Here is a 14,630-nt window from a genome sequence, read left to right on the forward strand (position 1 = left end):
TCAGTCTCTGGTAGAAATAGAAGTCATGCTTCTACTGTTCAAAGGCTTCTTAATGCTCTTAGGACAAAGAAAAATCCCCCTTATGTGGTCCTGACCTGCATACATCCCCACCCTTCTCTGGTACCGTGATCTTCCTTGTTCTCTGTGCTCTAGATACAACGGCTGCTTTCAGGCCTTGTTCCCACCATTTCTGAGACTATTGGCTAGAATAGAGTTCCCTATACTCCCTGTCTGCTTAACTCCTAGTCATCCTTGACATCCCAGTTCAGGAGTCAGGAGTTCTCAAGGAGCTTTACTGAGCTCCCAGACTAGGTCAGATTTTCTTCTTATAGGCTCTTAAAGTCTTGTAATTCTCCTCTCACGTTTATCTCTGAGGTGGGTTGTTTAATGTCAGGTTTTTTTTGCTCCTGACTGTTAAGTTTCATGAAGGCAGAGATTCAGTTAGGTTTTGCTTACTGTTTCATTTCTAGTACCAGGAATAGGACCTAGCACAAAATGAGTGCTTGGTAAATCGTTTTGTCTAATGAATGCCTTTTTTAAAAATCAAGAGTTTACAAGCAGGTTTTCTGGCAACCATCAGGGTAATCATGAGGCTTTTTATATTTTGAATTATTTTTGTGAGGATTTTTATTAATATGTTTCCTAGTAAGAGACCATTGCTAAATTTCTGAAGTAAGCTTTACTTGGTCATGTTGTAGTATAATTATAACACATGCTGCATTTTCTTGGTTAGAATTTTAAGATCTTTACAGTTACTATGTGTGTGTGTGTGTGTGTGTGTGTGCGCGCGCTTTGTCAGATATTGATATCAGAGTTATCCTGTTATTTTCATGTTTTACTTTATTCTGTATTTTTATTTTCAACTTTCTATATACTTATGTTTTAAACGTCTTACAGCAAACAGTTGGGTTTTTTTGTTATTAGGTCTTATAATTTTCATATTTTAATTGGAACATTTAGTTCATTTAATGTAATTAATTGAATTTAAATCTGCCATCTTACTCCTTGTTTTTTTTAAAAATAAATTTATTTATGTATTTATTTATTTATTTCTGGCTATGTTGGGTCTTCATTGCTGTGTGTGGGCTTTCTCTAGTTGTGGCGAGCTGGGGCTACTCTTTGTTGTGGTGTGTGGGCTTCTCATTGTGGTGGCTTCTCTTGTTGCGGAGCAGGCTGTAGGGCGTGCAGGCTTCAGTAATTGTGGTGCATGGGCTTCAGCAGTTGTGGCTCATGGGCTCTAGAGTGCAGGCTCAGTAGTTGTGGCGCACAGGCTTAGTTACTCCACGGCATGTGGGATCTTCCTGGACCAGGGCTCAAACCCGTGTGCCCTGCATTGGCAGGCGGATTCTTAACCACTGTGCCACCAGGGAAGCCCTTACTCCTTGCTTTCTATTTGACCCATCTATTCTAGGTTCCTTTTTCTCTCTTTTCTTGCTTTTGGATTGATTGGCTTTTTTACTATTGCATTTTTTTCCCTCTTATCTTTGAAGTTATAGACTCTATATTGTTTAGTGGTTATTTTAGAGGTGACAACAAGCAACTTAGACTATCAGATTAATGTTAACAATATATTGGTTCTTAAACAATACAAAGATCTTGGAACACTTGATTTCTTCAATCTCCCTCCCCATAAATATCTACTTTTGTTGTGTATTTTTTTTTATTATTATTTTTTTTTTTGCGGTACGCAGGCCTCTCACTGCTGTTGCCTCTCCCGTTGCAGAGCACAGGCTTCGGACACGCAGGCTCAGTGGCCATGGCTCACAGGCCTAGCCGCTCCGCGGCATGTGGGATCTTCCCACACCAGGGCACGAACCTGTGTCCCCTGCATCGGCAGGCGGACTCTCAACCACTGCACCACCAGGGAAGCCCCTTTTGTTGTGTATTTTAATCGTATGTGTTTTAAACCCCAAAAGACATTATTATTGTTTTATATGGTTGGCATACACTTAGATCTACCCACGTATTACCATTTTCATTTTTTGGAAATATTTATTTATTTATTTATTTATTTATTTATTTATTTATTTATTCATTTATTTAGGATGTGCCAGGCCTTAGTTGCGGCATGTGGGATCTTTAGTTACGGCATGTGGGCTTCTTAATTGTGGCATGCAGGCTTCTTAGTTGCAATATGTGGACTCTTAGTTGCAGCATGCATTGCAGGATCTAGTTCCCTGACCAGAGATCACACCCGGGCCCCCTGCATTGGAAGCACAGAACCTTACCCACTGGGCCACCAGGGAAGTCCCACCATTTTCATTTTTCTCCACTCCTTTCTGAATCTTTTTGAAATTGTTTTTCTTCGGCTTGAAAAATGTCCTTTTGTAATTTCTTACTGTAGTTTTGCCAGGGATGAATTTTGTTTCGTTTTCTTAGTCTGAAAATTTTTACATTTCACCTCAGGATTCTTATAAGATATTTGTGCTGGGTACAGAATCCTAGGTTGGCAATTTTTGCCCTTTGAAGATATCACTACATTGTCTTCTGGCTTCTGTCTGTAGTAGTCAGGATTCTCCATAGAAACAGAACCAGTAGGTTGTATGTGCATGTATATATAAAAAGATTCATTTTAAGGAAATGGCTCACCCAATAGTGGTGGCTTGGCAAATACAAAATCTGATGAGGGGTTGGGCAATATGCTGGAGACTCAAAGTTGAAGTTTGAAGGCAGTTTGCTGGAGAATTCCCTCTTACTCAGGAAATCAGCCTTTTGTTCTGTTCAGGCTTTCAACTGATAAGATATAGCCCACCCTCATTATGAAGAACAATCTGCTTTCCTCACAGTCTACCAGTTTAAATGTAAATCTCATCCAGAAACACCTGCACAGAAACATCAGACTGTTTGAGCAAATATTTGGGAACTGTGGTCCAGCCAAATTGACACATAAAATTAACCATCACAGGTCTATCCCTTGCTAACTTGGCACCCACACACATCTTCTTAAACCATATTTAGTCTCCAAATAAAGACAATAGCAAGGCCATACTTATACCTAACATGATATAATTATCCTGCATACAACCAGAAGCTCACTAAACCTTTCCCAGAAGAGGATGCAAAGCCTGGATGATGTTTACTTTTCTCCTTGATATCTTATAACTTAAATACTGAGATATAAAGTTAACACTATGTAAATACTATGATCAGCTGTTTAGTCTGATTGCTTTTTCTTTAAGAAAATATTTCTGTATTTTCTACTGCTGCAAACCTAAGATCCCCAAACCTAGTGGTTTAAAACAACAGCCATCTACAAACGGTCCCCAGCTTACAATGGTTTGACTTATGATTTTTTTCAACTTTATGGTAGTGTGAAAGAAATATGCATTCAGTAGAAACCATACTTCGAATTTTTTCCTCCAGGTTAGTGATACATGGTACAATACTCTCTTGTGATGCTAGACAGCAGTAGTGAGCCACACCTCCCAAGTCAGCCATGCGATCACAAGGGTAAACAACCAATACTCTTATAACCATCTGTTCCCATACAACCATTTTGTTTTTCACTTCCAGTACAATATTCAATAAATTATATGAGATATTCAACACTTTATTATAAAATTTTGCTCAACTGTAGGCTAATGTAAGCATTCTGAGCATGTTTAAGGTAGACCAAGCTAAGCTATTATGTTTGGTATAGGTTAGATTGTTAAATGCATTAAAAAAAAATTTTAATGCATTTTTGACTTGGGCTTTTTTCAGCTTACAATATGTTTATTAGGACATAACCCCACCCTAAGTTGAGGAAAATCTGTAATTAGCTTGTGATTCTGTGAATCAGCAATCTGTGCTGGGTTTGCTGTTTGATTCCTCTGTAGTTTTGACTGGAGTCATTCGTGCAGCTGTAGTCAGCTAGGACTGAGATTGGGACTGAGAGTGCCTCAAGTACATGTCTGGCAGTTGGTGTTACCTGTCTGCTGGAGCTCTTTATGTAAAGAGGTCAGCAAGGGCTACTTCACCTTATGGCAGCAGTGTTCCCAGAGAGCAAAATGGAAGCTGTAAGATCTCTTTAGGTCTCAACTTAGAAATTATGCCGTCACTTCTGCTGCATTTTATTGTTTCAGTCAAGTCACAAGGCCAGCTCAAATTCAAGAGATGGGGAAATAAATTTCACCTTTTGGTAGGAAGAGTACCAAAGTTTCATTATAAAAGGTATATGGGGCTTCCCTGGTGGCGCAGTGGTTGAGAGTCCGCCTGCCGATGCAGGCGACGTGGGTTTGTGCCCCGGTCCGGGAAGATCCCACATGCCGCGGAGCGGCTAGGCCCGTGAGCCATGGCTGCTGAGCCTGTGCATCCGGAACCTGTGCTCCACCACAGGAGAGGCCACAACAGTGAGAGGCCCACGTACTGCAAAAAAAAAAAAAAAAAAAAAAGGTATATGTACCAAAATGAGAGGAATGTTTATAGCCATCTTTGCAGTCTGCCACAGTGTCTTTTTTTCCCTTTTGAACGCTTAATTTTTAAAAAAAAACAAAATTGTTTTTCAGAAGTATTACTTTAGTGTATCTAGACACAGATTTCATTTTTATTTATCTGTTTGGGGTTCTTGGAACACCTTAAATCTGTGGCTTGATGTCCTCTGTCAGTTTTGGAGAATGTTTAGCCTTTGTCTCTTCAAATATTTCTTCCGTTTCATTTCCCTCTTTCCTCTTATCTGGGACTCACATTACATGTAGGTTAGATCATCTCACTCATATTCTGTCTACCTCTTATCCTCTCTTGTGTATTTTTTATCTTCTTGCCTCCCTCTGCTTTATTCTAGATAAATCCTTTTGACCTATCTTCCATTTCATGAATTCTCTCTTCAGCTGTATTTTATCTGTTCTTAAATACTTCTATTGAGATCTTTGTTTCAACTATTGTATTTTCTCAGTTCTAGAATTTCTGTTTGTTCTTTTTTGAGTTCTGCCATTACCTTTTTTAATAGCACTGACTCTTGGCTGAAATTCTCAATGTTGTAGTAGTTGTCTGTTTTCTACTTATTTGCATGTTATTTCTTCATGGACCAGACATTGTATTTTTAAAATTGTTTATAGAAATAATATGAGACACAGGATGATATCTTTTTCTAGAGGATTTATGTTTGTTTCTGGCCTTTCATAGGGGTCTTGGATCGTTTTAATTCAGTTTTGGGGATTCAGTTGTTTTTAAGCAGGGGCTGGTCGACTTCAGTCCACTACCTAGGCTACCTGTTATGTGTGGGGAACTTTGCTAGGTGCTGGGTAGTTCCTGTGAGCAGAGTAGTCATAGTCTTTGATTCACATGGAGCACAGAGTATTGATTACAATTGACAGGTAAATGTATATACAATTAAGTTTTGGGAAAGCAATGAATAGGCTGTTATGGTAGTGAATATTTGGGGTGGGGACGGAGTGAAAATGATCCTATTATAACTAAAATGGGGCAGGTTTTGTTTAAGCCAAGATCTGGCTGATAAGAGAAGACTGGGAGCAGAAGCATTCAAACAGCAGCAGTGCCAATGTAAAGGATGGATGGCAACAAAAAAAGTGGGTAAGGGGAGAGGTGGGGGGAGAGAGTTGGGATTGATTTAGAACCATAATAATGAGCCTTGGAGACAACACCCCCCTCCCCTGCTGCCACCGCCATTTTTGTTTCATTTTCCTTCAGAAAGATTAGTGAATTGGGAATTGACAAATCTAGGTACTAGATCTAGTTCTGTGATCTTAGACTAGTTACCTAATTCTTCATTCAGAGCAAAATGGAGGGAGGGAGGGAAGGAGGGGACAAATGTGGAGGTGGGATGGGAAGTAATGAAAGGAGCACATGAGGAGAGAGACTGTCAAGTTTCCTTGTATTCCTCACAAGTGTTTGCACTGTTTGGCATATATAGTAGGCATCATACACCTGTTGATTTAGCAAAATGAGAACAGATCAAATCATATTTTTAATGGGGAATTAATCATGGAAGAGAAGAATAAGAATTTTCTATCTTATTCCTCTACTACTTAAAGGAAAGAGAGTAAATGAATCAAAATGAAGAATAGTCATATTTATCTCCCTCCTGGATGACAAGGATTTTATTGACTACCCTAAAATATTTCGGGTAACATGAGAATGGTAGATGAGAGAACACTTGAGAGAAGCAGGAACTTCTCTCTCCTTTGCAGCCCCACTTGGCACAAGACAATTGCCTGAACAAGTTAGCAAATGAGTGTTTCCCTGATTTGAAGCAACTTTGGCTGTCCTTACCTTATCAGACAGTTTACCATCCATTTGCTTTGTATAAGTTCCAGGGAGGGATTAAGAAACTATTTCCTCTTATAATATTATTAGCCCAAACTTCTGAACTGATTGATGGATTATAGAACTTAAATTTCTTCATAGCCAGCAGTCAGAGAACACATTGTTACACTGAGGTAAACAAGGTCATACCTCACAGATCCTTATAAAGTATTCTGTCTCTGGCCACAGACCGTAGGGCTTGAGCTGATATTTGAGAGGGAAAGATTGGAACTTAGTAGAGTTACACTCCCTGTTTCTTAATTTTCCAACCATTATGTAAGGTTTTTTTTTCTCGAAAGAGACTAAACTGGAATGAGAATGAATTCTCATCAGTAAAAGCAAAGCTTTAAGTAGGTCACCTGACTTTGCTTTTGTGCTCCACATTCACTCTGGTTATAAAAGGGCCTTTCATGAATTTTCTATGCTTTCATCACTGCCAGACTCTCTGCAGGCATTATAAAAGAATTAAACCCCCCCCCATGCCTGTCTCATTGACTCTTTCATAGAGTACACACTGCACTATGTTTAGCTCAGCGGGAACTCTTTGCAGACACTGAATATATGAAAAATCCTCCTTCTAGATAAGAGAATTCAATATTGATTAGTGTCATAGCTACAAAAGTTAGTGTCTGCTAGAATCTAATACATATAGTGACTTGCAGCCTAATTTTTGCCAAATTATTAGGTCAAAGCTTAATAAGTATTTATATTAAAGTTATTATATGTAAAATTGGCCTATAGATAGTTTGTCTAATCAGTTGGGTAGGAGATTGATGAATGCTTCAAACAATCTACATACTCATAATTAACTTTTCTAAAAAATATTTATTTATTTATTTGGTTGCGCCGGGTCTTAGTTGCGGCAGGCGGGCTCCTTAGTTGCAGCTCGCCTACTCCTTAGTTGCGGCACGTGTGCTTCTTAGTTGTGGCTGACGGGCTCCTTAATTGCGGCTCACCAGCTCCTTAGTTGTGGCATGCGAACTCTTAGTTGTGGCATGCATGTGGGATCTAGTTACCTGACCAGGGATCGAACCCAGGTCCCCTGTATTGGGAGCTTGGAGTCTGAACCAGTGTACCACCAGGGAAGTCCCTCATAATTAACTTTTTAAAAGAAGACAGTCAGCACTGAAATTGTTTGTTTCGCCTGCGAGAGTAGAGGAGGAAAGTAAACATGGAATTTTGAAGGGATATAAAGCAAGCTGCTTGTGGCATTATCTGGTAGTAAAGGATTTGCATTTTATTGGCACTCTGTATATCTCAAGGAAACTATAACTGCAGTTGACTGTTGAACAACATGGGTTTGAACTGCGTGGGTCCATTTATATGCTGACTTTTTTCAGTAGTAAATACTACAGTACTACATGATCCACAGTTGGTTGAATTCCGAGGGTAAGGAACCATGTATACAGAAGGCTGAGTATAAGTTATATGCGGATTTTCAATTGCATGGAGGGTTGTTGCTCCTAACCCCCATATTTTTCAAGGGTCAACTGTATATAAAGTTAACCACAACCACATTTATTGATTTTTCAAGGACTACAGCCTATCATTTACAATGAATTCCAAACAATTCTGGTGAAATTAGTTTCTTGGAGCATGGGGGGCTTCCAGTTTATTTACTCTGTTCTTCCCACTATAAAATATTCTCCAACAGCTTTTGAGTTTGTAGTCACTTAAAGTCTTTATTTTCTCTAATCATCTTTAATATCTACCTTCCTCTCCTACCAAGGTTAGATTGGTTCTGCAATTCAGCTGTTCTCTTGCTAGTACTCAACTCTGTTGGTTATATTTCTATTACATTCATCCAGCAAAACCTTAATTCTGTATGTTCTCCAAACCATTATTACTTAGAGCATTTTTCCAAAAAAGAGTTCTTGAAAAATGGATTTCATCTCACTTGAGCCCTCAGGGCTGTCCAGTGTCAACACACTGCCATTTTCTGTAGCAGCACTATTAGTCGGATCACTTCTTAAAGCTTTATCCCACTATCTCCTGCTCCTTTTTAGCTTTTAATTTTGCTTTGTACTTCACAGGAAATCTTGAAGATGAAAGCTCCCTCACTTTTCTACTAGTTCTCTTATCTCTTCCTATCTTTCTTATATACCTTCCTTTCCTTCCCTTCTGATTCCTTCTTACCAGCATTTACACATGATTCATTCTCTTCACCTAACAAACCAACCCTCTCTTGAGTGCAAATCAGTGGCTATTTTTGCAGGGTATAAAAACCTATATCTCGGGCTTCCCTGGTGGCGCAGTGGTTGAGAGTCCGCCTGCCGATGCAGGGGACACGGGTTCGTGCCCCGGTCCGGGAAGATCCCACATGCCATGGAGCGGCTAGGCCCATGAGCCATGGCTGCTGACCCTGTGCGTCCGGAGCCTATGCTCCGCAACTGGAGAGGCCACAACAGTGAGAGGGCCGTGTACTGCAAAAAAAAAAAAACCTATATCTAGTCACCTTGGTAACCCCCTGGTAATTTGCCTATATGTTCTTGTGGATTTTCTGTGTAAATGATAATATTTCCTGCAAATATGTAACTTTAATGATTAATTTTTATGATTTTGATTTTATGGTTCTGATTTTTTCTTACTGCAAAGGCTGGGACCTTTCATACATTACTGAATAGAAGTAATAGTGCATAACCATGTCTTATTCTTCCTTTTTAAAGAGAATGCTTTCAATGATTCCCTATTGAAGATGATAATTGCAAAGTTTTGTTGTTGTTTTAAAATAGCTGTTTTATCAGGTTAGGAAATTTTATTCAATTCCTAATTAAGAGAGTTTTTTTTTTTAATCGTGAGTTCATGTGTTTTAATTCAGTGCTTTTTCTACATTTATTGAAATGATTATATGATCTTTCTTCTTTAATATGGGTGAATTATATTTATAGATCTTATATTAAAACATCCTTGGGGCTTCCCTGGTGGCGCAATAGTTAAGAATCCAGCTGCCAGTTCAGGGGACACGGGTTCAAGCCCTGGTCCAGGAAGATCCCACATGCTGCCAAGCAACTAAGCCTGTGCACCACAACTACTGAGCCTGCACTCTAGAGCCCAGGAGCCACAACTACTGAGCCCACACACCACAACTACTGAAGCCTGCACGCCAAGAGCCCATGCTCCGCACAGCAAGAGAAGACACCACAGTGAGAAGCCCGTGCACCGCAACGAAGAGTGGCCCCCGCTTGCCGCAACTAGAGAAAACCCGCGCACAGCAACAAAGACCCAACGCGGCCAGAAATAAATAAATTTCAAAAAAAGAAAAGAGAAGAAAACAACATTCTTGCACTTCCCTGGTGGTGCAGTGGTTAAGAATCCGCCTGCCAATGCAGGGGACATGGGTTCGAGCCGTGGTCCGGGAAGATCCCACATACCATGGAGCAACTAAACCTGTGTGCCACAACTACTGAAGCCTGCACACCTGGAGCCCATGCTCCACAACAAGAGAAGCCACAACAATAAGAAGCCTGCGCACCACAATGAAGAGTAGCCCCTGCTTGCCGCAACTAGAGAAAGCCTGAGCGCAGCAACGAAGACCCAACACAGCCAAAAGTAAATAAATAAATAAATAATTTTTTAAAATCCTTGTACACCTTGGATAAACTCAGTTTGATCGTGGGTTATCTTTTTCGTGTACTGAATTCAGTTTGTTAATATTTTGTTTAGGATTTTTGAATCTATATTACTGAGTGGAAGTGGTCTTATAATTTCCTTTCTTCTAATGTTTTTGTCAGGTTTTACTCACCTCTTAGAATGAGTTGGGAATTAGTTCCTCTTTCTTCTCACTTATCATCTGGGCCGAGTGTTTTCTTTGTGGGAAAATTTTAAACTGTGGGTTCACCTTGAAGTTTTCAAAATTATTTGCCTATAGTTATTGAAAACAGTATTGATTTTCATATGCTGTAGTTGTAGTTATTTCCACTTTTTACTCATAATATTTTGTTCCTTCTCTTTATTTTTTTGTTTATCAAAGAACCATCCTTTCACTTTATTTCATTTTTATTGTATATATATATATATATATATATATTTTTTTTTTGGTTAGTTTCTGCTTTATAACAAAGTGAATCAGTTATACATATACGTATGTTCCCCTATCTCTTCCCTCTTGCGTCTCTCTCCCTCCCACCCTCCCTATCCCACCCCTCTAGGTGGTCACAAAGCACTGAGCTGATCTCCCTGTGCCATGCGGCTGCTTCCCACTAGCTATCTGTTTTACGTTTGGTAATGTATATATGTCCATGCCACTCTCTCACTTTGTCACAGCTTCCCCTTCCCCTTCCCCATATCCTCAAGTCCATTCTCTAGTAGGTCTGTGTCTTTATTCCTGTCTTACCCCTAGGTTCTTCATGACATTTTTTTTTCTTAGATTCCATATATATGTGTTAGCATACGGTATTTGTCTTTATTGTATATTTTATGTACTTTTATTTTGTCTATTATTTCTGTAATTTTTAAACAACTTTATAATTGACATACAGTAAACTGTACACATTTAAAGTTTAAGATTTAGTAGGTTTTGACATATCTATACAGCGGTGAAACTCACCACAGTCAAGAGAGTGTGAACATATCCATCACCCCTCAAAGTTTTCTTATGTCCCTTTGTAATCCCTCCTTCTTGCCCCTGCCTACTCCTCCATCCCCAAGCAATCAGTGACCTATTTTCTGTCACTATAGGTGTTTGTATTTTCTAGGTTTTTTTAAAAAATAAATTCATTTATTTAGTTAGTTATTTGGGCTGCGTTGGGTCTTCATTGCTGCACGTGGGCTTTCTCTAGTTGTGGTGAGGAGGGGCTACTCTTCGTTGCAGTGCATAGGCTTCTCATTGCTGTGGCTTCTCTTGTTGCAGAGCACAGGCTCTAGGTGCGCGGACTTCAGTAGTTGTGGCAGATGGGCTTCAGTAGTTGTGGCTCGCAGGCTCTAGAGCGCAGGCTCCGTAGTTGTGGCACACGGGTTTAGGTGCTCTGTGTCATGTGGGATCTTCCTGGACCAGGGCTTGAACCCGTGTCCCCTGCATTGGCAGGCGGATTCTTAACCACTGAACCACCAGGGAAGTCCTCTAAGTTTTTATCTAAGTGAAGTCATGTGTTATTGTATTAATTATGTGTTTATGATGCTTTGACATCTAGAACCTTGCTGACCTTGGAGAGACTTCACCTCCTGGGTTAGCCGGTTTCTGTAGATAGTAAACAACTCACCTGCTAGAGTGCCTTTCATATGCAAACCAACCAATCCAGAGCCCCCACCCTAAATACCTCCTTTATTGGGCTGTCATACTCTGGGTCACTGTTGACGTGCTCAATTCACCCTAGGGCCATGTACCAGGTGACTAAGGACAACCTTTAAGCCCCAGAGCTATTTTTTTTTTTTTTTTTTGCTTTTCGCAGGCCTCTCACTGTTGTGGCCTCTCCCATTGCGGAGCACGGGCCCGGACGCGCAGGCTCAGCGGCCATGGCCCATGGGCCCAGCTGCTCCGCGGCATGTGGGATCTTCCCAGACCGGGGCATGAACCCGTGTCCCCTGCATCGGCAGGCGGACTCTCAACCACTGCGCCACCAGGGAAGCCCCCCAGAGCTAATTTTAAAACTTTACCTTGTCCATTGCCCATTCCTTCCTGAAGAAGCCACAATAATGGCTCTTACTCAAGTTTTCCCCTCACTCCCTCTCCTCTTGTGCCACCTCCTTTTGGGAACTGTGAGTAACAAACTAACAAACTATCTTTTCAGGAACAGTCATCTGATTTGTTGGTCTCACCATGCCTGAATAATAATAAAACCTACATTTTAAAACAAGTATGTACTCTTGTCTTGCTCCTTTTACTCAGCATAATTTTTTTTTTTTTTTTTGCGGTATGCGGGCCTCTCACTGTTGTGGCCTCTCCTGTCTCGGAGCACAGGCTCCAGACGCGCAGGCTCAGCAGCCATGGCTCACGGGCCCAGCCGCTCTGCGGCACATGGGATCCTCCCGGACCGGGGCACGAACCCGTGTCCCCTGCATCGGCAGACGGACTCTCAACCACTGCGCCACCAGGGAAGCCCCAGCATAATTATTTTGAGATTCATCCATCTTGTGTGTATCAACAGTTAATTCATTCTTATTGCTGAGTAGTATTTCATTATATGTCTATACCAAAATTTGCTTATGCATTCATTTATTAATGGGCACTTGGGTTATTTCCAGATTTTGGCTATTACAAATAAAGCTTCTGTGAACAATAATAAACAAATTTTTATATGGACATACCTTTCCTTTTCTCTTGGATGAATACCCAAGAGTAGAATGGCTGGATCATAGTATATGTTTAGCTTTTTAAAGAAACTGCCAAATGATTTTCCAAAGTGGTTATACCATTTTACATTACGACCAGCAGTGTGAGGGTTCTGATTTTTTTATATATCCTTGACAACACTTGGTATTATTGATCTTTTAATCTTAGCCATTTCAGTGAGCAGATAGGGGTATCTTGCATTTCACTTTGCATTTCCCTGATGACTGATGATTTGTAGCCTTTTCCATGTTCTGGTTTCCCTTTACATATATCTTCTTTGGTGAAAATTTGTTCAAATCTTTTGCCCATTATTTTATTGGGATGCTTCTTATTGTTGAAGGTTGAGAGTTTTTGTGGATACCAATTCTTTATCAGATAAATGCTTTCTAAGATTTTCTCCCAGTTCGTGGCTTGCCTTTTTAAAAAGTTTTGGAGAGATGTATATATAAATATATGATAAAATGTACTGTTTTAACCATTTTTTTAGTGTATGTTCTTGTGGCTTTAATTTTATTCACATTGTTGGGTAGCCATTACCACTGTCCATCTCCAAAACTTTTTCATCTTCCCCAACTGAAACTCTGTACCCATTAAATAATAACTTCCCATTTCCCCCTTCTTCAGCCCCTGCGACCACCTTTCTACTTTCTGTCTTTATGAATATGACTCCTCTACATACTTCATATGAATGAAATCATACAATAGTTGTCCTTTTGTGATTGGCTTATTTCACTTGTATGATGTCTTCAAGGATTATCCATGTGGTGGTATGTGTCAGTTTCCTGTGTAAGGCTCCATTGTATGAATATACATTTTGTTGATCCATTTATTTTTCGATGGACACTTGGGTCACCTTTTGGCTGTTGTGAATAATGCTGCTATGAACATTGGTATACAAGTATGTGTTTGAATTCCTGCTTTCAGTTCCTTTGAGTATATACCCAGAAGTAGTGATCTTGTATCCTATGATAATTCTGTATAATTTTTTGAGGAATCAAAAAATTTGATGGTTTCCACAGTGGGTACACCATTTTACATTCCCATTAGCAATGTACAAGTGTTCCAGTTTCTCTACATCCTTGCCAAAACTTGTTCTTTTCTTTCATTTTTCTTTTCTTTCTCTCTTTTCTTTTTTTTTTTTTAAATAATTATAGCTATCCTAGTGGATGTGAAATGGTATCTCCATATGGTTTTGATTTGACTTCCCTAATGATTAGTGATGTTGAGCATTTTTCATGGGCTTATTGGCAACTTGTGTATCTTTGGAGAAATGTCTATTCAAGTCCTTTGCCCATTTTTTTTAACCAGGTTGTCTTTTTGGTTGTTGAGTTGTAGGAGTTCTTTATGTATTCTAGTTTTCAGTCCCTTATCAGATAGGTGGTTTGCACATATTTTCTCTCATCCCTGAGTGTTCTTTTCATTCTGTTGATAGTGTCCTTTGATGCACAGAAGTTTTTAATTTTGATAATTTAGCTATTTTTTTATTTTGTTGCCTGTGTTTTTGGTGTTATATTTTAAAAAGTCATTGCCAGATCCAATGTCATGAAGCTTTTCCCTTATATTCTAAGAGTTTTATAGTGTTAGCTTTGATGTTTAGGTCTTTGATCTATTTTGAGTTAATTTTTGTATATGATGTAAGTTGGGGGTCCAACCTTATTCTTTGGCATGTGGATATCCAGTTGTCCCAGCACAATTTGTTGAAAAGGCTGTCTTTCCTCCATTGAATTGCCTTTGTACCTTTGTCAAAAATTATTTGGGCATATTTGTATGGGTCTTTTTCTGGCTCTTAATTTTATTTCATAGATCTGTACATTATAGCCTTAACACTGGGTAAATGGATTCCTCACATTTTATTCTTTTCAAAATTGTCCCTGGTTTTTGTTTTTGTTTTTTAATTGAGATACAGTTGACTTACAGCATTATATTAGTTTCAGGTATATAGCATAGTGACTCAAATTTGTATAGATTACACTTCACTTAAAGATATTATAAAAAGGGGCTTCCCTGGTGGCGCAGTGGTTGAGAGTCCGCCTGCTGATGCAGGGGACGCGGGTTCGTGCCCCGGTCCGGGAAGATCCCACATGCCGCGGAGCGGCTGGGCCCGTGAGCCATGGCCGCT

General features: G+C 39.7%; 1 protein-coding gene and 1 pseudogene across 4 annotated transcripts in view; both read left to right on the forward strand.

Annotated features, from left to right (window-relative positions):
* Positions 1-14,630, forward strand: part of PTPRA (protein tyrosine phosphatase receptor type A) — a 185,624-nt gene that overhangs the window by 79,235 nt on the left and 91,759 nt on the right. Inside the window, exon 2 of one of the 4 annotated variants that reach the window (XM_049698773.1) lies at positions 9,132-9,792. The exons of the other annotated variants lie outside the window; for them this stretch is intronic. The gene's annotated coding sequence lies outside the window, so the exon portion shown is untranslated. The remainder of the gene's footprint in view (positions 1-9,131; positions 9,793-14,630) is intronic. 4 annotated transcript variants of the gene reach the window in all.
* The window catches only part of LOC117198575 (proline-rich protein 13-like), a 134,057-nt pseudogene that overhangs the window by 52,475 nt on the left and 66,952 nt on the right, over positions 1-14,630 (forward strand).

This window comes from Orcinus orca, chromosome 16 (genome assembly GCF_937001465.1).
Source record: "Orcinus orca chromosome 16, mOrcOrc1.1, whole genome shotgun sequence".
Lineage (NCBI taxonomy): Eukaryota > Metazoa > Chordata > Mammalia > Artiodactyla > Delphinidae > Orcinus > Orcinus orca.